The sequence below is a fragment of the Aethalodelphis obliquidens genome, unplaced genomic scaffold (assembly GCF_003676395.1).
Source record: "Aethalodelphis obliquidens isolate GAN/ISIS:26980383/991018 unplaced genomic scaffold, ASM367639v1 scaffold48, whole genome shotgun sequence".
NCBI lineage: Eukaryota > Metazoa > Chordata > Mammalia > Artiodactyla > Delphinidae > Aethalodelphis > Aethalodelphis obliquidens.
The window spans coordinates 13241672-13266479 of NW_020837992.1; the positions used below are offsets into that span (position 1 = coordinate 13241672).

At 39.0% G+C, this 24808-nt stretch overlaps 1 pseudogene; it reads left to right on the plus strand.

Annotated features, from left to right (window-relative positions):
* Window positions 1–6898: 6898 nt before the first annotated feature.
* On the plus strand, window positions 6899–9329 carry LOC113607368 (F-box only protein 3-like; annotated as a pseudogene).
* The last annotated feature ends 15479 nt before the right edge of the window (window positions 9330–24808 follow it).

Below are 24808 nucleotides of genomic sequence, written 5' to 3' on the forward strand. Positions count from 1 at the left end.
GTAACTGGTACAACATGTAAAGAAGAATAGAGACTGACACACAGTAAGGGCTCAGAAAATTTTTGTTACTATTTTTGGTGGTGGTGGTGGTGGTGGTGGTGGTAGTGATGGTGGTGGAATTGTTACACAACATAAACTTCTGGAATTTCCCAACATGTCCAGTTTCCAACATTATGTCCCATTAGTCCCAATAAGTACATTCTTTTTTTTGTCAGATCATGTGACTCAACTCTGGATTCAAAAAATACAGCTACTAAAATAATCCATTTACACTATTTTGTAATAACTGTAAATGGAGTGTAACCTTTAAAAATTGTATAAAAAATTACATAGTCCCACCCTATTTTTGTCAGTATTAAGTCTAATGAATTCCACACCCAGCCCCCCAAAACAGGATAGATTTGGCCTTGGTTCAAAGGTAGCCTGTATCAGTGGACATGTTATTAGCTTGATTACAGTGATTATTTAGCGATGTACATGCATATTAAATCATCAAACTGTATGCCTTAAACATATACTTTTTTTTTTTTTTTTTTTTTTTTTGCGGTACGCGGGCCTGGCCTCTCCCGTTGCGGAGCACAGGCTCCAGACGCGCAGGCTCAGCGGCCATGGTTCACCGGCCCAGCCGCTCTGCGGCATGTGGGATCTTCCCGGCCCAGGGCACGAACCCGTGTCCCCTGCATCCGCAGGCGGACTCTCAACCACTGCACCACCAGGGAAGCCCACATATACTATTTTTAACTGTCAATTATATTTCAATTTTTAGAATGTAGCCTGTAAATATTTTTTTAAAAAATACTCTGCTTAACAGACAAAGCAACATCACATTCCAAATCATTTCATGCAGTTTCACAGACCAATAACTAATACGCTTCCCAATACAGATACGTTTTTAGGCAACCAGTAGCCTAGAGAAATTCTTCACTAATTTGTATTAGTACAAATTCTACCTTGGCATTTTTTAAAGCCTAGGAATTATATTATTTCTTTCAGTTAGCTTTCCTTGTATTTCCAATAGTCTTTAAATATATGAATTTTCACCTCCTCCTTTCTTCCTCTGTTATTTTCCATTTAACATGACAGGATTCCTTAAGCCTCTATTAATAGCTTTACTGTATCTGTAATTGCTTCAAGTTTGTAGCAAGAGGCATACAAACAACTCTTAGACCTAGTAAATTTGCATTTTCTACTTACCGAAATGTCCCATGCAAATTTGAAGTATCATACAAGGTATTTTTGACTTTTTCTTTCTAATAGTCTCTGTTACTTCAATACTGTTGTGTCCTCCAGAAGTATGCTTTACTGACTCAGTAAGTGACTACATTCGAAAGTCACTTACTGAGCATCTACTTGAGCAAAAAGAATGTATTGCATTTCCTATCTCATGGAGTTTTTGACAAGGATGAGAGATAAACACAAATAACTGTATTATTTGGAAGACTGATAATCTGCCATTGGGATGGTTCAGACAGTGTTACGGTGATTCTGAGAACATAAAGCTCACATCTGGTTGAAATGGGTGATGAAACTGAGAAAAGCCTAACGGTAGAGATGGCTTCTGAGAGGATTCTTAAAGAACGGTTAGGATTTCAACAGCCTGGCAACAAAGTAAGGGCCATTTCAGGAAATGAAAACAGCACATGAGTCCTGGGAAGTGACTCACTTTGTACATGAATAAAGTGAGAGCCAGACAAGAACTTGCCCATGCAAAACTAGAGCATGCAGCTAGTTAGTAGTAATAACCCCAAGAGAGTCCAGAAACCCAAGGAAGCCTGTACAGTATCTTTTGTCCACAGTTCCCTGTTCCTTATAGTTATATTATGAGACAGATCTGAACTGCTGGGCCTTCCATTAAGAGGCCATCAAGACTAAACTCTCATGCCTTATATCACTTTCTGTTCAACCACTCTCAGAACTCTAATGTCCTATCATTCATCCACGCATTGCCCTCCAGTCTGGATCCCATAGTCCTATGTCCACCCTCTCCATTCTTCTCTACCCTCTTCTTCACTGGGCCATATGGAACCCCCTGTCTGTCTTCCCTTTCTCTGAATGGTTCCTTCACCTTCTTTCTCTAATTGAAATCTTATTCTTCCTAAGGACAAAAGCAGAGTTTGCTTTTTTCTTTACAGCCCATGAACTTCAGATGCTGGTTGGTGTCCTCCTAGCTCCCAGTGCTACTTTCAAAGCTTTCATTTGCCCTTTTTTTCTTTAAAATACCCAGCTTGTGGGCTTCCCTGGTGGCGCAGTGGTTGAGAGTCCGCCTGCCGATGCAGGGGGCACAGGTTTGTGCCCCGGTCTGGGAAGATCCCACATGCCACGGAGCGGCTGGGCCCGTGAGCCATGGCCGCTGAGCCTGCGCTTCCGGAGCCTGTGCTCTGCAACGGGAGAGGCCACAACAGTGAGAGGCCCGCATACCGCAAAAAAGAAAAAAAAAAAATACCCAGCTTGTTTGAAGCCCATACCATAGGCCTACAATTCGCTCACTTTCACTTCCTTAGAGAGCACATATATCAATGTCCTGATCACTCCCCCACTTACCAATGACTTTTTTCTCAGCTCATCACCCTTCATGTCCTCATTATCTTCCATGCACAGAAAATCACTCTCCCCCCTCTCCTTCCTTCCTACTTGCTTGGAACATCAAATCTGCTTCAACTCAACTCTGGCCATATTCTAGAAACTGAAGTTTGATAGAGAAAACCATTTATGTGTATGGTGTTAGGGAGTGTTCTAATTTCATTCTTTTACATGTAGCTGTCCAGTTTTCCCAGCACCATTTACTGAAGAGGCTGTCTTTTCTCCATTGTATATTCTTGCCTCCTTTATCAAAAATAAGGTGACCATATGTGCATGGGTTTATCTCTGGGCTTTCTATCCTGTTCCATTGATCTATATTTCTGTTTTTGTGCCAGTACCAGACTATCTAGATTACTGTAGCTTTGTAGTATAGTCTGAAGTCAGGGAGCCTGATTCCTCCAGCTCCGTTTTTCTTTCTCAAGATTGCTTTGGCTATTTGGGGTCTTTTGTGTTTCCATACAAATTGTGAAATTTTTTGTTCTAGTTCTGTGAAAAATGCCATTGGAGAGGGTGTGGAGAAAAGGGAACCTTCTTGCACTGTTGGAGGGAATGTAAATTGATACAGCCACTATGGAGAACAGTATGGAGGTTCCTTAAAAAGCTAAAAATAGAACTACCTTACCACCCAGCAATCCCACTACTGGGCATATACCCTGAGAAAACCATAATTCAAAAACACTCATGTACCCCAATGTTCATTGCAGCTCTATTTACAATAGCCAGGACATGGAAGCAACCTAAGTGTCCATCGACAGATGAATGGATAAAGAAGATGTGGCACATATATACAATGGAATATTACTCAGCCATAAAAAGAAATGAAATTGAGTTATTTGTAGTGAAGTGGATGGACCTAGAGTCCTTCATACAGAGTGAAGTAAGTCAGAAAGAGAGAAACAAATACCGTATGCTAACACATATATATGGAATCTAAAAAAGAAAAAAAGGTTATGAAGAACCTAGGGGCAGGACAGGAATAAAGATGCAGATCTACTAGAGAATGGACTTGAGGACAGGGGGAGGGGGAAGGGTAAGCTAGGACAAAGTGAGAGAGTGGCATGGACATATATACACTACTAAATGTAAAATCAATAGCTAGTGGGAAGCAGCTGCATAGCACAGGGAGATCAGCTCCATGCTTTGTGATCACCTACAGGGGTGGGATAGGGAGGGTGGGAGGGAGGGAGATGCAAGAGATATGGGGATATACGTATATGTATAGCTAATTCGCTTTGTTATAAAGCAGAAACTAACACACACACAAAAAAAAGAAAAGAAAACTATTTAATACCCCTAATTAGTTCCACAATAAATTCATGACTCAGAGTCACAAATGGGTACCTGATACTTCCCGACATGTACTCTACTTACACTTCCCCAGTACATTGCTTTCCAACTCTCGTAGACAACTATTACATACTTCCTCCTCTCTCTTCAAACATCACCTTAGCCCTTGACCCTACCTCATATTTTCCTGAGAAATAAGAAGCAATTTAAATGGTGTTCCCTTGACTTTCTGTTTACCTACTTCCTTCTGTACCTATTCTTTCTACCTTCCTTCCTGACATTACTTAGTTGTGTCTATTCTTCTAAAAGAAAAAAGCCCACCTGCTCCACTGGGATCTCCTGATCCACATCTTCTCATTACCTTGCAGTTTTGCCTTCTCTCTCCTGCATCATCCATTTTTTCCACTCCTCTGAATCCGTCTCATCTGATCTAGTTTACCTGGTCTTAAAAATCACCCTCCCTTGACCCAAAGTACCCTCTAATTTTCACCACATTTCTTTCTTTCTCTATACAGCAAAAACCTCAGAAGAGTAACTATACCTCCTGTCTCTACTTTCTTACCTCCCAATCTCAGCTTGATCACTCCAGTCAAGCTTCTGATTCTTCCATTTTCTAGTCAGGTCACCGATAACCTGATGTTGCCAAACCTAATGGACACACCTGAGCCTCCATCTTACTGAGACTTTTAGCAACATGTAGCTTTATTGACCAACTCCTACTTCCTGAAACACTTTCCTCTCTTGGCCTTAGTGTCACCCACTCTCCTAATTTTCTTCTTACCTCACCGGACTTTTTTTTTTTCACTCTTGAGCTCCTCTGTTTCTACTTAATCTCTGAACTTTGGATTTCAGGAGAAAACTTGGATTTTCTCCTTTTCTCAACCTACATTTATTTCCCAGGTGATGTCACCTGAGTCTCTGGTTCCAGTCACTTCCACCAGCAGAGTATAGATCCCTGACTGGCCTCATAGTCTTTAAAGAGACAAGCAAGGATGATTCTAGGAAGAAATTAGGTTGCACTTAACCAAGCATACTCCCCACCAAAACCAGACAGGGTTCCAAGGTCACATCCTCAGGTTCATTCACATGCCCAGTTCTCCCCAAGTAATAGTCTTTCCACAGGACAGGACATCACACAGGCTTGTCCAGAGCTATCCTTTCCGTTTAATGTTCACGGTCCCACTCTGAAGTTCCGGAAGTCCCTCTTCCTTCCTCTCCCAAGTCCATTTCCTGTCACAGAATATTTCAAAGTGAAATCCAACACAACCACCTCTCATTTACACAGATCTTCTGACTCTGTCTGAATCCAGGATTTTTTCCATTACGTCAGGCTGCCCCTCAGACTCTTACTGATAAGTAAATTTCATTTTATGCTACCCTATATATGTCTTTTGCAAGAGATTCTTATCCTCCACCCATCACCCCCCAAAATAACTGACCAGCCATACACGGCTCTATAAAATACTAGCAGGCAATGCACTGTGGCACAGAGTTTATTTTTCCAAACAAGTAAAACAAATGCTTGGCTTAAAAATAATAAACACATTATACTCAGGCATATAAGCAATATTTTAAAACAATATTTGTTTTCTCCTGTTTTCCTTTGCAACAATCTATGGGTATGTCAGATTTCAAAACAAAAGCTAGTTTCCACAGGAAGGGAAAACAGATTAAGGCAGACAAGGAAGAAAGGAATAATGTTTGCAACATTTAGATTTGAAATCTTACATAGCCTTCTCAGAAACACTGACGTTTGTTGGCACTTTACTACTTTTAATTCTGAGCATGAAATTCAAACGTCTATGGAGACAAAACTATATAACTATGAACAAAACAAACAACACACTGGTCCCTTCCTGGTGTGAACTTTGGTTAAATATGGCAACTCTTTCCAGTTGTGAGTATGTATCTCTCCTTCTCTAGCCACTTTAAAATAGGTTGGATTCTAAACTGTCAGGAAGGATTCAAGTGACGACTAAATTAAATTAAGGTATAAAGAAAGGTCTCATTTCATATTTCTCATAGCATGTTCTACTGACAATGCATTGGGTAATGATGTTTATGATAAAGTCTGTACTTTTGTTTGGGTTATGAATCATTTATGTTTCACTTTTAACAGGAACCAGACATTGCCTCATTACTGTCTTGTCTAAGAAGTATGTCTTGCAATGAATTTTGGTAAGGTCAATTTTTTTTCCCACTAGAGTAGTATGTGTGTTAAAAATTAAAAGATTACTAGATGATCTAAGTCAGTGGTTCTGGAACTATAAATCTGTGGCTAGTAAGTATTAACTCCTTTTTATCAGAACTTCTGAGACTACATAAGAAAGAAGTATGGGAGCAGTCAGATTCCTGAGACTTACTGACCATCATTGAACTAGGTACAGAGGAAGGGACCACAAAATAACTATGTTCTAACTTTGGGTACCTCAGAGGACATAGATGTAGATTATTCAATACCACATCTATTTGCTACTTGATCTTGGCATTTAAGGTATATGCTTGAGCCAAGAGTTCAGTTGATTACCGATAAAGGCAGGCATGATCCTCAGTGGCCTAAATGTTTTAAGAGCTCTATTTCAATGTCAGCTCCACCTTGTACCAGCTACGCGACTCTAGGCAAATTGATTAATCCCTTAGCTTCAATTTTTTCTTCTGAAAATCAGATTGCTAATATGTAACCTCGGCAAAACTGTAGTTTGGACTTAATTATGTAAATGTACATACAGTATCTGGTTCCCAATAAATGTTAGTTCCTTTCCCTTGCATAATTTTATATCAGGAATCAGTGGCAGATTCCACCATATCACAATTGCTTACGGATTCACTTGGGTATTCACAACAGTATTCACTTATATGTTGCCTCTTTAGAGACAAAAAGATTTCTAGGGCTTTGGAGCTAATGACGAGCTACCTCCATCTGATACCCATCATGGATAGAACGCACAGCTTACAAATGCCGTGGAGGCGGGTGGTGGCTGCGGGGTCTGGGGCGGGGGCGTGGAGCCAGGCCTGCAAGGGGCCGGGCAAGATGGCGGCCATGGAGACCAGTCAGCACCCCTGACCCTGGAATCACTGCCCACCGATCCCCTGCTCCTCATCTTATCCTTCTTGGACTACCGAGACCTAATCAATTGTTGCTATGTCAGTTAAAGATTTAGCTACCAAGTCATGATTCGCTGTGGAGAAGACATTGCAAAAACTACTGGCTGATACCTGAGGAAGAGAAAACACAGAAGAACCAGTGTTGGAAATCCCTCTTCACAGATACTTTTCTGATATAGGAAGATATATTGACCATTATGCTGCTATTACAAAGGCCTGGGATGATCTCAAGAAATATTTGTAACCCAGATGTCCAGATGGTTTTCTCTCTGAAAGAGAGTGCTTAAGAGGAAGACCTAGATGCTGCAGAAGCTCAGATGGGCTTCAAACTTCCAGATGATTATCGATGTTACTATCATATCCACAATGGGCAGAAGTTAGTGGTTCCTGGGTTGTTGGGAAGCATGGTGCTGTCTAATCCTATCTTTCTGAGGATTTGTTAGACATCTATACAGCTGCTGGAGGCTTCCAGCAGAGACAGGGACTGAAATATTTTCTCCCTTTAACTTTTTGCATACATACTGGTTTGAGTCGGTACATAGCAGTGGAAGGGCTGAAACAAAAATGAAGTTTTCTACTGATCTTGGAGAGAGAGCAATGAGTGGTCCTGAAGAGAGATCTTAGTTCTCTGCCCAGGAATTGAACGTGGGTCGCCTGAGCTGAAAACCAGGAATCCTAGCCGCTAGACCACCAGGCACTAGAGGCTAGCAGCAAAGTGGCCCTGGCTCTTTTCCCTGTTTGAAAGCAAGAATATTTCAAGGAGGCAAAAATTGTAAAAACAGGTACAAAGTTTATTATTAGAGATACAGCATAACATGTGGGTGAGCACACAGAGAAGCAGTTTGCTTATTTAAGTCAGAAGCAAGGCAGAAATACACACCCAGAGAGAAAGAGTATGGGCATCCTAAATGAGTAACACAATAAAGAGGTGATTTAAATCACTTATATGGGACAGCCCTTCCGGGTTTTTGTTTACCTTTGGCCAATTTTCTTATTTCTATCTTCACACCTGACCTGCCCTAGGACCCTCCCCAACATGCATGCACAACTTTTTGCTAAGATGGATCCCACCCCAGAGGCCTGTGGGGGGTATGTCCACACTTATTATGGGGTGGCATCCCCTCCCTTTTTGACCCCCAAGGAGGCTTCCTGCTCACATGCAGACAGGGAAGTTTTCCTTGATCTCAGGAGTGGTCATCTTATCTCTTTACTTCAGCAGAGCTCAGCTTCTGCCACTAGCTTTGTCCTTGGAGCGTCTGCGTGAGAACAAAGCTTCAGTTTTACTCCACTTGACAAACACCAGCTGTCCAGCCCAAGGGCCCATCTATCTCCTACCTCACTACCAAATGTCTGACCAAACGGCTCAGAGTCCAGCTGCTACTGACATGTTTATCATAGGTGTTACTTTTACTGACTGGTTTACTTCTTATGTCAACAATGTTGTATCAGGTGGCTTCCCTATCATCAGAGACCAAATTTTCAGATATGTTTATGATCTGGAGTGTGTAGCAATGACAGTTTCAGTTTCCACATCGTTTCTGCAGGAACTCAGCTCTGTATACCCACCCCACTATTTCTTCACATACCAAATCAGGACTGAAATGTCAAAAGACGCACTTCCTGAGAAGGCTTGTCAGTTAGACAGTCGCTCCCAGAGAATAACAAATGCTAAAGGTAATGTGAAGGGACTTTCCTGGCAGTCCAGTGATTAAGACTTCGCCTTCCAGTGCAGGGGGTGCAGGTTCGAACCCCAGTCAGGGAGCTAAGATCCCACATGCCTTGCAGCCAAAAAACCAAAAACATAAAACAGAAGCAGTAGTGTAACAAATTCAATAAAGACTTTAAAAATGGCCCACATCAAAAAAATCTTTAAAAAAAAAATTTAAAAAATAAAGGTAATGAGAAAGAAGTTCAAGGACCTGGAGTTGTTGGTAAATTTCCAGTCATCAGTCCAGGCTGGGTATATGAATACACAAGTTGTATATTCATATATAACATCACGCTATATGGAAGGATATTATATCTTCCTTTTTTTTTTTTTTTTTTACTTTAAAGACAAGATCTTTAATGTCACCTTTCCCTGATTCCATATGGCATGTCCGACACTCAGGGTGTCTATAGCTCGATTGGAAATGGGTCCTAATAAACATGAAGAGATGCAAGAGAAAGAAGAGGAGGAGGAGGAAGTAGACGATTATGACCATTGGGCAGATATGGATGAATCTGATGAAGAATACTAGGAGGAGAGACGGAGGAGAGTCTTTGATGCTCCCCTTCAAAGATGCCACTGCTCTCGCCTTTTTTTAAGCAAGCCTCTGCTGATGGAAGCCCTGGGATGAATCCAGCCTGTTGAACAAATTTCTCAATAATGTAAATAATCAAATTGTTCTCAGCTTATAGCAGGAAAACTAGCATGAAATATCGTGCCAGGCCCTGGGTTCTATGAGATACTACTTTAGTAATTGGATTGTTTGGGTTTGCTTTGTGTTTTTGAGGTAGAGGAGGAAATGGGAATCTTTTTTTTCTCTAGTGGGAAAATAGTTCTCTAGAAATTTCTAGAACAGACATTTCTTTGTTTAAAAATATTTTATACTTATACAGATATGGAAATGGGAGAGAATTGTTTTGAATAAGGATTTAAAATGAGGCAGAAATACCTACACAAGGATAGAAAATATGTGACAATGATTCTGTGAAAAGACTTATAAGTTATTTAGAAATGAACAGAATTTGTAATTAGGCTAATGCATTTAGTGATTCCTATATATTTTGTACTCACAGGGAACTAATTGACTAAATAGCTTGAATGCTAGTTGTTTGTCCTTTCTTAGACAGTCTGTCCTTGAATTTAGAGTTTTCATCACAACAACCTTGAATTTAAAGTCTGTTAGTATGACTTTGACCTTGAATTTAGTCTTCAACTCTACCAACCTTGAATTTAAAGTCTTCAACATTATGACCTTTATCATATTGTTCACAGATGCATCATTTTTGAAGTGTAGTGTGTAAAATTATGTATTGTGTTGTTGACTAACAAGAGAGTCTCCACAATGTTTCATGTAGTCTAAATTTGTAAACACTGCTTCTGTTTTGTTTCCCCTTGAAATACTTGACTGTCTAACTTTGTGATAATGTTAAAATTAAGTATGTTTTCCTGAAACATGAATTTTTTTGTAATTATATAAATGAGAGTTTCGAATGAAATCCTCCAAGTCTCAAAACTCACATTTTGAAAACAAATTTTGGTTCCAATCCTGTATTTTGTGTAATTGCCTATTTCCCATAAACTAATATTAATAAGCAAAAAAAAAAAATGCTGTTGAGCTAAAATAATAAAAATATTAAGGCCTTTATAATAGAAAGGAATGCCTGTGGGCCCAGCTAGATTTTTTTAACTAGATTTAGCCAGTTTGTAGCACCCATTGAGCTCACTAAAGTGAACTTCCAAAAAAAGGGAAGGAAGTGGTTATCTCAACTGAAAAAAAAAACAATGATGATGAAAATGCAGAAGAAAACAAGATGAGATCAGAGCAAACACAAATTCTATCAGAATGTTCCTCTGGCTTCACTGATATGTACACTGTGGATGCCACACTAGTTAGAACAATGGTATTTCCAACTCAGTCTCCTGGCCCTGAGCGTGACTGCTCTCACTGACATGAATGTGGAAGGATGGGAATAAGAAACCAATCCAGTGAGGTCTTGGCTTCAGTAATACACAAAAAATCAGTTCTGGAAGGTTTAAATATCTAATTATATCAATACAAAATTACTGGAAGATAATACCAAAGACAATTTTTTCAAGTTGTAGCAAGATTTGGCTACATACAATTTTAAATTGTACGTATATCAACAAAATCAAAATTAAAGACAAATGGCAAACTGAACAAAAGCTTGGTAACATGCATGACAGACAAGGAGTCACTGACACTAAAATATAAAGCACACATACAAATAAATAGGAAAAACTGATTACAGTAATGGAAAAGCAGACAAAGGAAATAAGTAGGAAATTCACAAAAGAGAAAATTTAAAGGGCCAATATTTATTTTTTAAGTCAAACCTCACTATTACTCAAATAAGTGCAAATTAAAGCACTTAGATAACTTTGTACCTATCAAAATCACTAAATAAAATGTTAATGTTAATGCCCAGAACAGACAACAGTATGATACAAACAGCAACAATATTTTGGGAGGGAGGGGGGAGTTTGACAAATTTATTAAAAAGCTAAAAATGATGAATCCTTTGACTCAACAAATCTACTTTTTGTAATATATTCTAATAAAATAATCATGATTGTACACAAAATTTTATCCATAAAAATGTTCAAAATGACAATATTTATAATATAAAATATTGAAAACAAGTGCCCCAAAATAGAGGATTGCTAATTAAATTATGTTACTTTCATACAACAAAGCTGTATGCAACCATCAAAAATGATGCTGTGGAAGAATATTTAATAACATAGGAATATGTTAATAATTGATTGTTAAGTGAAAAAAAAGCTAAGAAACAGTATGGATAGCATTTTTCCATAAAAGGAGGAAGGGAAGGGAAGGGAAGGGAAGGGAAGAGGAAACACCATTATATTAATAGCAGTTTACTCGGGATAGTAGAAATTTGGGTGATTTTTTTCCCTAGCTTTATTGAAATATATTTGACATAGAACATCATGTAAGTTTAAGGTATACAAGGTGATGATCTTATACAAATATACATTGGAAAACGAGTATCACAAAAAGGTTAGTTAACATACCCATCACCTCACATAGTTACGTGTGTGTGTGTGTGTGTGTGTGTGTGTGTTGAGAACATTTAAGCTCTACTCTCTTAACAACTTTCAAGTACACAATACAGTATTATTAACTACAGTCACCATGCTGTACATTACATCCTCAGGACTTATTCATCTTATAACTAAAAGTTTGCACCCTTTGACAAACATCTCCCTATATCCCCCACCCTCCAGTCCCTGGCAACCACCAATCTTCTGTTTCTATAAGTTTGGTTTTATTAGATTCTACATATAAGTGAGATCGTACAGTATTTTTCTTTCTCTGTCTAACTTACTTCACTTAGCATAATACCCTCAAGGTTCATCCATGTTGTCACAAATGGCAGGATTTCCTTCTTTTAATGGCTGAATAATATTCAAATATATATATAACATTATATATTATTATAAATATTATATATAATAATATTCCATTATATATAGTGATATTTTTAAGTTTTGTTTTCCCTCTTAATATTATCTGTATTTATTACAACGCATATGTATAACTATAGTAATTTTGAAGCTATTTTAAAGGAAAAATGTACTGTCCAAATATTCTAATCAATTGAAAAAGAATAACTAGAAGAAAAAGGTTAGAGTCTGTAAAATATAGACCACTCCCTGACAAACATGTAGAGAAAAATCTTAAACATGTTTTTGTGAAAAATTGGACTGTGATTAATAATAATTAATAGAAAATTTTACTATTAATTAGGTGATTTCAAACCAACTTCACTGTTTTTATTGATAGAACTGCTAGGTTGGTGAGCTAAAAAGTGCAATGGACACCATGTAAACAGATTTCTGCAAACAGTTGGAGTTTCTCATAATATCCGTGTAGATAAAATGATGAAAGTTAACATGTGTGGATTATAAATTTGCTGGATAATCCAAACACCCAAGATAGTTAAGACACAATTGTGCCAACATGGAAAGTGGTTCCTCACTGGGTGCAACAAAGTTTGTTTAATGGTAATCTTTAAATATTTTTACCAAAAAATAAGATAACACAATTTTCAAATTTGTGGATGAATCAGACTGGGAGATAATAGAAAAAAACAAAGGAATCAAGACTCAAAAGCATCTTGACAAGTTAGAATGCAGGGTCAGAGCAACCCAGAAGACAAAGTAGGAAAAATAGTTTGCTTCTTGGGTATCTGCTTGGAATAATTTGTAAAAGCTGTTGGAATACTGTATTGAGAGGAATTCTAAAGGCACACAGGGCTTGGGGAGAAGAGCCTTGAATCAGTCAGCAATATCTTGTGGTTATATCCCTTCAACACAGTGTATTGCTGCAATATCTTGGAAGTTAGGGATTTTTTATTCATTTATTTAATAACTATTTATATAAGTTTCCTATGTGTTCAGTGGGGAAGTGCTAAAATCACTCAACAATGTCTTGAGCTGTAGAGTTGAGATCACACTAAACTGTGATCTCACAGTGTTAAACTGTGATAAACTGAAGGTGAAAGAAGAGATTGGTTTATTCACTCATTTATTTAACTATTACTCATATAGAGTTTCCTATGTGCCAAGCACCATTCTAAGAGCTTCAAAAATATTAAATCATTTTATTCTCACAATTATATGATAAAATATACTATTATTATTCCCACTCTACAACAGATAGGTTAGTTAACTTGCCCAAGGTCAAAGAGCTACTGAGTGGCACAGCCAGGATTCAAGACCAGGAAGTCTGTTTCCTGAGTGGGTGCCCCTAATCACCACACTATTATGTACAACACTTTGCACAATATATGGACCATTACCATGCACATAATAAATTTTAATTTACTTAAAGATAAGTTTTAAACCTTAAATTAAGGACCAGAAAATATAACATGTTATATAAATATAGAAGGTGAGAGACAGGTTCATACCCAAAAAAATTAGTTTGGGATTTATTTCAAGTCCCAGAATAATAACGTAGCAGCTAAGAAGACTAATAAACTTTCAGACTTCATTAACAGAAAAGAAGTAAAGGAGAGGAATAAAAGGGGAAAAACTAGAATTTATTGATTGTCTACTTGGTGCTAGGTAGTTTATACGTATATTTTGTTTACCCTTGATTAAATCTCTTGGAGGAAGGTATTTGTGGTAGATTGGTTGCATTATTGGCTTCAGTGGCTTCCCTCTATCCACATCCATCACAATGTCACTTTGTACCTCTTCCTTCCTTTCCCATTCCCTCTCTGCCCCATCAAGCAATGGAATCTTCACCCCCCGAATTTTTGCTGGATTTTCTTTGGCCAGAAGAATGCAACCAAAGTAACATCATGCCAGCTCTGAACCAGGTCTCACAAGGCCTTGTGTGCTGCCATTCTCCTCATCTTGGAACCCTGCTAGTCACCATATGAGCAAGTGTAGACCAGCTTGCTAGAAAATAAGAGACCATTTAAGTCATCACAGCTGAAGTCATTCTAGATCAGTCAATCTACTGAGTCCAGATATATAAGAGAGTCCAGCCAAGTTCAACCAACCCTCCCATGGTCTCTTGAGAAATAATATGTGGTTATTGTTTTAGACATTAAGTTTTGAGTGGTTTGTTAACATGGCAATAGTCATATGATACAGTATTATTTTTTCTTTTATAAATGCAAAAATTGAGGCTCAAAGAAGTATTTTACCCAAAAGCATCAAGTTTGTAAGTCAAACTGGGAAGTCAAACCCAACTTATTTCATTTCAAAGCCCAGCCTCCTAACACTCTACCATACATATAACATTCAGATATTAGAATAATCTTCTCACTGACCTCTGCAATAAACTGGCTACATGTGAAGTACAGTATTTAATTCTGCACATACTTAAAATAAATCCAGAAGAAAGTTAAAATAATTTTATAAGTCTATAAGAAAAACATGAGAAAGAAGAGTTTGCTTAGGTTGGAAAAGATAAAACTCATGAAGGACATAAAGAGAAGGGTAAATTATTTTCTCTTGCTCCTGTCTCATCTACTCTTATTCCTTTAGGGAACAAGCTCCCCACCACCATCCATGGAAAGATACATCTAGCCCCTCATGCCTATCATTGGATTTAGATGCTGAACTCTCAGTCCTCATGGTGTTTATCACGAGAGGGTCTTCTTGACCTTCACAGGCTCATAGGCTCACTTTGAGCTTCTAGATAGCCCTTCTCAAGACCATCTCTGCCTCTGACCACACTGTCTTCAGCTGGATTTTTTTTCTTAAATCCCTTTCCAGTTAACATGCTTACCACCTAGACTTGGCCTCTGAAACTTGCCTCTCCCCTCTACAATGATGGAATAAGGAAGCCCTTTCATACCACAAACACATGCACATTTTCTTACCTGGCCTTGCTACAGAAATAATGGCTAAAAAGACAGAATTTAATCAGATTTTATCTTAATAAAAGGGAGCTATGTCTAACAATTAGATTTGTCAAATAAAATCATTGGCCCTCCATGATACGATGAAGACCCAATCCCAGGAATCGTGGTATGTTGCATAAGAGAACCCTTATTGTGATAACTTGGGTAATACAAGTTGCTGAAACAAATAAATACCAAACTTTTAGTAGCTTTGAACAATATAATATTATGTCTCACTCCTGTATTAATCAATGAGAGTGTTTCTAGTCAACTGGTAGCTTTCCTTGAAGTGGTGATTCAAGGACCAAGTCCTGTCTTGTGCCTCTACCAACACCATCCTCAGAAACATACAGGGTTTTTTGTTTTGTATGTTTTTTTGTTTTTTGTTTTTGTAAATCCAGCCAGAGAGGAGGGAGGAAAGAGAAGATGGAAAAAGCACCTGCTTCTTAACCACCTCAGCCAACAAGTTATGTGCGCCAGATTCCAATAGCGAAAGCTAGTCATATGTCTCCACTGAAATGTAAGAAGAATTGGGAAATGCAGTCCTTGGTCACTTCCAAGAAGCCACCGCCCAGTAACTACTCCTCACTCTGAAAGGGGAATGAAAATGTTCAAAAGAGCCAGTCATCGCTACTGCCATTGGATAATAAAATAAATGGGCTTTAAGTTCTGTTTTAACTCCAGTTTTCAAGGCTTTCAACTTTCATAAAGGTTTAGCCCAAGAAACATCCACTTGCATTTAACTGCAAACTCTTCAAATTTCTAGTTTGAACACACTGATCACAAGCTCTTATACTAGACTCTAAGGACTTGGAGGGCAAGAATGGAGTCCTCTAAAATTTGTATGCCCAGAGCACTCTCTCCTACATACTGTAGCTGCCCAACAAATATTTGTTGAGTAAATGAATATTAGGTTATCCAGGTTTACCTATACAAAATGAACCTGAATTCATCCTTGAATTCAATGTCAGGGATATTTGTTTCTCAAGATAAATTTCGACACCTATCTGCCCGTACCACATTAAGCTAGTGACGGTTCTGTGAGCATGTATTATTATGGTCCTTCATACACTTTCAGATACAGCTTCCATTGCCTAGATTACTCTATCCCCATATTCATCTGGAAAATGCCTTCCCTCCCTCAAGAGTTGGCTCAAGAATGACCACCTGTCCTCCACATCTTACCCAATTCTTCCAGCAGACTTAAGTACTTCATCCCCAGTGCTTCCATTATTACCAATTATAATTCTTTCTCATTTATTAGAGTTATCTATTTTCTGTCTCTCCATTAGATTATAAACCATTTAAAGGTAGAAATCATGGCTTTTCATCTTTATGTTACAAACATCTTGACCACTGTCTATCAGAGATGCTCAATTAATATTTGTTAAACAAATTATCATTGCTTTGATTTATTCCATGCCAAAATAAAAACCATAATAGCATTTGAAGAATGATGTGCCTTCCCCTCTCACTCCCCTTCCCCCAGACACAAAGTGGTCTGATTTGTGGAAAGAAAGCAGAGTAGACATTGAAAGGAGAAAATCCTCAATATGATATTTAAGTTGAAAGCTTCTAATTCCATTCATATTATGATATGTACATCTCTAAACACAATAATACATTCTCTGTTGCATTACATTATAGTTTCATGCTGACTTGGATCCCTAACTGGGTATTAACCAGTATTTTGTCTGTGTGACAATCACTTCAGCAGAAGTATTTTTAGTATTTTTTATTTGTGCTACAATAATTATAAAGCTGAAAGACTCATTTGCCTTCAAACTGAAATCTTTAATTTTTCAGATATTATAAGAGGAGACAGGAAAAAAAAAAACTAACATTAACCAAAAGCCTATAGGGTCCTTGATGCTTTACTTACTTTACTCATCAAAATCTTACATCAACCTAGTAAGAGATGAGCATTATTATCACCATTTAGACATTAGCAATCTAAGCTTTAGAAAGTTTAACATTGTTCAAGCCTGGATTCAAATTCAGATGCATCAGGCTCTGTGGTAGGCTGACTAGTGCCCTCTCCTCCACCCACCCCCACCTCCGCCAAGATGTCCACGTCCAGTTCCCCAGAGCATTATATATATATGGCAAAAGCAACTTTGCAGATGTGATCAAGGATCATGAGATGGGGAGATTATTCTGGATTACCAGTGGACCCTAAATGTAATCAGAGTCCTTGTAGTAGGAAGGCAGAGAGAATTTGTCTACAGTAGAGGAAAAGGCAGGGTAACCCTGAAAGCAGAGTTTGAAGTGATACATCCAGGGACTGCTTGGGTACTCTAGAAGTGGAAGTGATAAGGAACAGATTCTCCCCGAAGCCTCCAGAAAGAACCAGGACTGCTAACACCTAGATTTTAGCCTCTTAAGACTTCTTTTGATCTTCTGAACTCTAGAACACCAGAAAATAAATTTTCAGAGTTTTACCCTTGTGGAATTTGTTGCTGCAGCAACAGGAAACAAACACAGGCTCCAAACTTTGAGAAAACCCACATAAATCAATTCAGTGCAACTGATAGTACATTCTTAAGATGGAGTACTTAAACACCTCCCCATCAGGAAAAGCCAACCACTGGAGAAGTGTCAGACCAGATAGGGGCCTTCCAGATATGAACACCCTCCAAGAACACTTGAGCCATCACCATGACTATTCCACAGCAAAATGTGGAAATCTTTAGACAAGTACTCCAGCAGATCTTCCCAGCTTGGAGGAAGGAATAGTGTGACGGACAGCCACTCAGGTAGCCAAGCCATAAAATCTTGTAGAGCTAAATCGAAACTCTGAACTGAACCCACAAGCCTGAGGTGGCCACACAAACCTCAGAAGAACTACTTGTACTTCCAGTAACAAAACATTTTTAAACAAGGGCCATAGTACATTTCCAGCTCTTGGGGCAAAACCTTGCATATATCCTATAGTAGCCCAAGGCTGGAATTTACCAGAGAATAAGTCAGAAAAAAAAGCTTGCAAACTCTGTACTTAGCCCAGATGGAAAAACAAGCTACTGGCTTTGAGGCAGTACAAACTCCAGACCTCATGCCAGCAGTAGTCTCCTCCAGGATTACATTTGGCATAAGAATGGGAATTGTAGTAGTTTGAATTATGCATATTTTCCAATGAAAAATAAGTACTACCATGAAGTGAAAGAGAGTTTATCTCTTCTCTTGTTCATTGAGACCATTCTCACTGACTCTCAAGGCTGCTGTCCAGTGTCACCCTCTCAGGGGAAGTGTCCTGAGCAGGAAACAATCAGCAAGGCCAAGAGGGAATAGAAACTTCTGAATAAAATTAGCTTATGTTTTCCTGCCCTGCTTTGATCTTGATAGATATTTCAGCATGAAAAATTTTCAGTATTAGTTTTCTGAAATATTCAAAAAGGTAAGGCTCAGAGGTAAAACAATAATAATAAGGTTGCCTGTTTGGTAAGGGAAGTTTCCCTGGTGAAAGTGGACAATAATCTGATTGAGGACAAAATATGAATATAATGAAAACGCTGATCAAAATCTACAGGGATTTTAACAGCAAAGATTGAAAGTAGTGCAAATATTTTCTAGAAATCCTTAACAAAAAAGCTATTCTCAAATTTTAAAATTCCATTTATTCCCTCATCAATCTCCCTGAATCTCTGACATTGTGGGTGTAAGAATTGTCAGAAGTCCCATGAACCACACCTTAATGCCTTAAATGATCTTGACAATGACGTTTATTTCAGATCAACTATATCAGAAAATGTCTCCCTAATATTCATTAAAATCAAATCAATAGGTAGTAACTGACCACCAATATTTGTAAAATGCTGTGGGAGATACAACAGTCAAATCAGTGTCCTCTCAGGGTTTACAATCTATGAGAGAGAAAGGACAAAAATATATAAAATGTTAAATAAATAACAAAGTTTTAGATATGGGTCAAAATAGAAACCCATCACAAAGTAGCACATGATCAGTCAACAAATGATTCTATAGGAATGGCCACCATGGGGGTTTAAAGCAGAAGATCATATTAAAACCGCAAGCCTAGAAGGAGACTAGGAATTCCGTTGTTTCTATCATGTTACAGAGTGGCTAGAGCCCAGTAAGTAACTGGTATGAAGGAGAGGGACGCAGGTACTAGAGTCATACAATCCAAATGTCAAACCCCAGTTCCACCACTTGCCAGGCATCAGATCTTGGAAATTATTTAAACAGTCCGAGCCTGCTTATCTTCCTCTGTAAAATATCAAACGTACCTCCCAAGATTGCACTGCGGGTAAAGTAAGAAATGTATGTAAAGTTCTCGGCAGAAGGTAGATGCTCAATAAGTATGAAAACCTTTCCTGTGGTAGTGGTTATTTAGTCTTCAATAAAGTTTTTTCTGAGATTGTCATGACAGCCTGTTATTCTCCACAAACCTAAACATTCCTTTTATTTCAGAGGTCCCCTGCACTGGCAGTGTCATGGTTTTCCTGTGACTGCCCAGTAAGCTATGGGTTTCCAGTTTGATCCTCATGGATGCCATAGAGAAAGTGTCTCTCCCCTCAGAAACATTTTTTTTTAACTCCTGTCATTGCCACAGAACACAGAGAACCTACACATTTCCTCAATTCTGTCATGTGCATTTTATACGTATTAATTCTTCTGAAATAGGAATGTGGTTTATAACTGACATTCAAGGAAACTTTCCAGGAATAATTTTTAATGAAATGTTGCTATTAATATAGTGGCTTGTTTTACAATTAATGGCATCTTGGCATAAAGGAAACATGGTCATGGCATTGGAGAGAATGAAGCTTCCATAGAAAGGAAAGGTGGGCTCAAGTTTAGAGGCAAAAAGCCATGGACTTAATGCCACAGAACTGTACACTTAGAAATTGTTAAAATGGTAAATTTTATGGTATATGTATTTTACTACAATAAAAAATTTAAGCCACAGAATATGCAACCATCTCCTGGATTAACAAGTCAGTATTGTGCAAGGGAACCAGTATTGTACTGGGTGTATTAGAAAACAAGCAAAGCCTTCCATAGAAACCAACTGATTCTCTGCCCTCCAAGCCTGCTCTTTGAAGAAAAGCATATGCAAACCCTAAGACATTATTACAGTTGTCTCCCATGCTCTATAGCAAGACATGGTCATTCCTACAAGGCTGGATCTAGATAAGAGTGAATACAAACCCACACGAAATGATGGTGAAAACTCATCTCTTAGTCCTACCAGTCAAAGGTTGTCACCAGTTCACTTAGTGCAGAATACCTACAGAATGGTGTTGGAACCCACCATGGATTCTTCAGAGTGCTCTAGTGCTTTGAGGATGGCTCTCTGGAGCAGAGTTAATCAGGACAACAGATAAATCCTTGTAGAAAGCCAAGCCACCCCATTCACTGAGCCCTGATATTGTTTCCAAAAAGTGATACAGGTCCTGGTAGTTCAGTATTCCACAACTGGTGCTGCTAGGTCAGAAATGACCCAAACAGGTGGTTAATCCCTCCATGCCTCACTTAGCCTATGGCACCATATGAAATGTTCCGGATTGGACATTGCTTAGAAAACCTGACACTCAAAGGGGCCAATGACCAAGTCAGTCTTTGTAAGGCGAAATTTTGTTGTTGCAGGTATTCGCAGCCTCCAGCTCTTACTCTGACCTTGTTCACAAAACACTGGGCAAGCACAGGTATAACTGGAGACGAGGCTGAGTGACATGCATAGAGCAGCTCACCACGTCCACCCTTTTATGGAGAGTCGCCTTTGGAGTAGATCCTCTTTGGACAGCATTCATGTGGGGCACAAGTTCAAGAGCATCATCCACCTGACTCTTCCTAAACCTCCTTGCTGTCAGTCCTCAGGTCTTCTCTCCTTCCAGGCAAAATGGATCACAAGGTGGACTGCTCAAAGTGCTGCCCGTGGGGAGGATTTCCCACCTCCAACCTCCAGGGCATGTGGCTCTGCTGGCACCTCAGCAGTCCATGTCCAGCTGGCGTCAGCAGAGCCATCTGTAAACTAGACTCATGCTTTTCCCCTTTACCTGAATGAAGCTAACACCCCATGAAGTCACAGCTGTGGGTGCTACAAGCATAATGGCAAAGACAATGAGGGCAACTGAAATGTCCAGAAATGGGGGTTGGTTAAATAAAGTATGGTATATAAAATGAAATAATATACATCCATTTTAAATAATGCTATAAATACTCAATGAGATAATTTTCTTTCTAATAGGTACAGGATTGGTTTTTTGTTTTTTGCTTTTGCTATAAGGTTGAGTGTGAACATACATGTTAGGAAACTGATTATTCATGGTATACAATTTAAAATATACAAAAAAAAAAGACAAGTAACAGCTCATAATTTTACATCTCACACACAAAACTCTCATTAAATATAGAGATTAACCTACTGGAAACTTTGGAATGGTCTCCTGCCTCACAAAATTTGCCCTAGTGGTCAGAAATTATATACTTAGTAATTCATTTTGCAGAGTCTTAAAGGCTTTTTTCAGTCTTCAGCAGTCTCATTAAAAAAGTAAATCCTTTTCCTTTAAACCTGCTAACATCCTGAGGGTGTGAGGATGGGCTGCAGTGTTGAGGGGAAGATTTCAGGGAAGGAAGGAGAGAGAGTGTGGGTAGGAGCAGAAATCTTATTGAAGGACAAATTTAATCAAACTTCAAACACAAAAGCATTTCCACAAACTACTGTTTACTGCTGTTGAAGTCTTCTTTGTGTCCATGTTTAAGGTAAAATGATGACAAATAAAAATATCAAAGTTATAAACTACACCACACTAGAATCAGAAGTAAGAACAAAAAAGGAAAAGTTAAACACTTTGGTGGAGGGCAGGAGGCAGGAATGTGTTCTGCTTTACTGAACTGGGGCCAGAGTGTTTTGTTTTGATTGTTCTCCATACTTCCTTCCTCAATTGTACTATATCCCTTACACTTAAAGCAGAAATTTCTGATCAAAATGTTGCAGCATATACAAGGTCAAAAGAAGGTTCTTGAAGGACAGCCATCTCAACCATTGACCATGAAGCAATCACCACAGCCTTGTGCCCCCAGCCCAGAGAGCCTCACTATCCTGGAACGAGGTACCAAGGAAGAAACAAAACTCCACCGTTCTTTCTGTAAACCCAGTCAGAAGGGTTAGCTCTGGGCAGAGCTGGGAGGGAAAGGACTTGATGATCTGTGCCTTTGCATCTTCTCCTTCACTACCCCTTTCCTGGAACCCTTCTCCAAAATCCACATCCCACATCCATAGTCTATCAATAGTATCCCAGTGATCTATTGCATTCTTATTTTATCATGAGCTTGCTGAACTAAAAAAAAAGGCTTCAAGACTTGCCTGACCCTGGGACTTCCCTGGTGTTGCAGTGGTTAAGAATCTGCCTGCCATTGCAGGGGATACAGGTTTGAGCCCTGGTCCAGGAAGATCCCATAAGCTGCAGAGCAACTAAGCCCATGCACCACAACTACTGAGCCTGTGCTCTAGAGCCTGCGAGCCACAAATACTGAGCCCACATGCTGCAACTACTGAAGCCTGAGTGCTCTACAGCCCACATGCCGCAACTACTGAGCCCGCATGCTGCAACTACTGAAGCCCATGCGCCTAGAGCCCGTGCTCTGCAACAAGAGAAGCCACCGCAATGAGAAGCCTGCGCACCGCAACGAAGAGTAGCCCCCACTTGCCACAACTAGAGAAAGCCTGCGTGCAACAAAGATGCAATGCAGCCAAAAAGAAAAAAAAAAGACTTGCCTGAACCTGGGACAAGGACGCCTGGCCCCAGGACTGCATGCCAGCCATGAGGGAATCTGAGTTTTTAGATCTGCTTGCCTTACTAGTTCTTTCCTTTTGTAAATGTAATTCTTTTTTTTTTCCAGATTTATTGAATTATAATTGACAAATAAAATTTTAAGATATGAAAAAAGAGACTTCCATATAAATTGCTAATGATATAAGTTCAGATCTGTGGAGAAAGATATTTAAGATGGAAGACCCTCTCAAGAGGGTGACTTCAAAGTTCCCAGCACTCTTATCCCTCCACTGCCCCTCACAAACTGAGACCCTCAGTGACCTGTCAGTGAAGGCTCTTCCTCTAACTCAGGCTTCACCAGAGAGCACTTGAGGCAGTATATCCTGCTTCAGGACCACCTGAAGACCGTTCTACCTGTATTATCTGCCAGAGCTGTATTGCAGAACACCACAGCCTGGGTGACTTACACAGAAATTAATTCTCTCACAATTCTGGGAGCTGGAAGTCCAACACTTGGCAGGTTTGTTTTCTTGAGATCTTGGCTTACAGATAGTCACCTTCTCATTGTGTCCTCACATGGTCATCTCTCCATCCTAACTTCCTCTTCTTATAAAAACACCAGTCATATTGCATTAGGGCTCACTCATATGACTTCATTTTGCCTTAATTACCTCTTTAAAGGCTCTTTATCCAAATACAGTTACATTTTGAGGTTAGGGCTTCAATATATGAATTTTGAAAGCACACAGTTCAACCCGTCACACTCTCCTCCCATCTTCAGAAAGAAATTTCAAAAAGCCACAGAATGTTCTTCGATTTAGCTAGGAATGTTAAATCAGGCTTCCTTTAAAGGGAAAAGCCCTAGCAGCTCAGGGATGGAAGAGACGTTTCAAAAAGGAGAAATCTGTTGGAGAGTTCCCTGCTGGCTCAGCTCCAGGAGGAGGACCTGAGATAAAAAAGAAAAGAAAAAGAAACTATCCTGACCATGAACTTGCCATGCACTACCCAAAGGGAGCTGAGGCATCTCCTTCGTTGTCACCAGATGGTGCAGGATGGGAGCGAGCACCATCCAGTCAGATGCATTAGGGGACTTTGGACAGTAAACCATGAGTGAGACAGGCTGGGATCACCCAGGCTTGCCGAGTCAACAGAGTGAGCAGTCTGCTGCTCTCCCACACCCAACAAGAACATATGGCACTACTTTGGGGCTGTTTGTCATCAAAGGCAACCACACCATTCTTTTTTCCTTTTGTTTACTTTCAGTAACAGTAACAATACCCCATATTGAACTCTTACTGAATAGCAGGCATTGGGTTAATTGCTTTGTATACATTTTCCCACTTAACCCTTACATTATTTTCTCTATTTTAAATAGGAAGAAACTATCCAAGGTCACACAGCTAGTAAGAGGAAGAGATGGTAGTTGAACTAAGAACTCTGACACCAGAGCCCTTAGCTACTTCTCTTCATCAATCCACCTTCAGGAGGCAATAGGATTTGGGTAGAATAGCGTAGTTGGAAGGAAACACAAGGAACAGTCACAAAGGCCAGTGTTCAAATCCTAGTTCAAGGACCATCGGCAAGCTATTTAATCTCTCTATACTCAGTTGTCTCCTATACAACCTGGGGATAATTTACAAAAAAGTCCAATCAAAGTAACTCATAAGTAGCATCTATCATTATTATTATTATTTATTTTCTCCCTCAGCTCTATTGCTACATTGTTTTACATGATTAAACATGTAAAAATATGAACCAATGAAATTGCACTAGTACTTAAAAATAGTAATGCCTTGCATTGCAAGTTTACATTAATCAGTACTACTAATTTGAAGTTTTCCTTTTAGCTCATTTTTCAGCAAAGGTGAAAGTTAGATGGACCCTCTTTTTCAGCCCCTTTTAAAATCTACTGATTGCTTATTAACATTGCATTCTCATTATCCCTACAGCATCTCAATCCCTTAGGAAGACTCAGTGAATAATTTAAA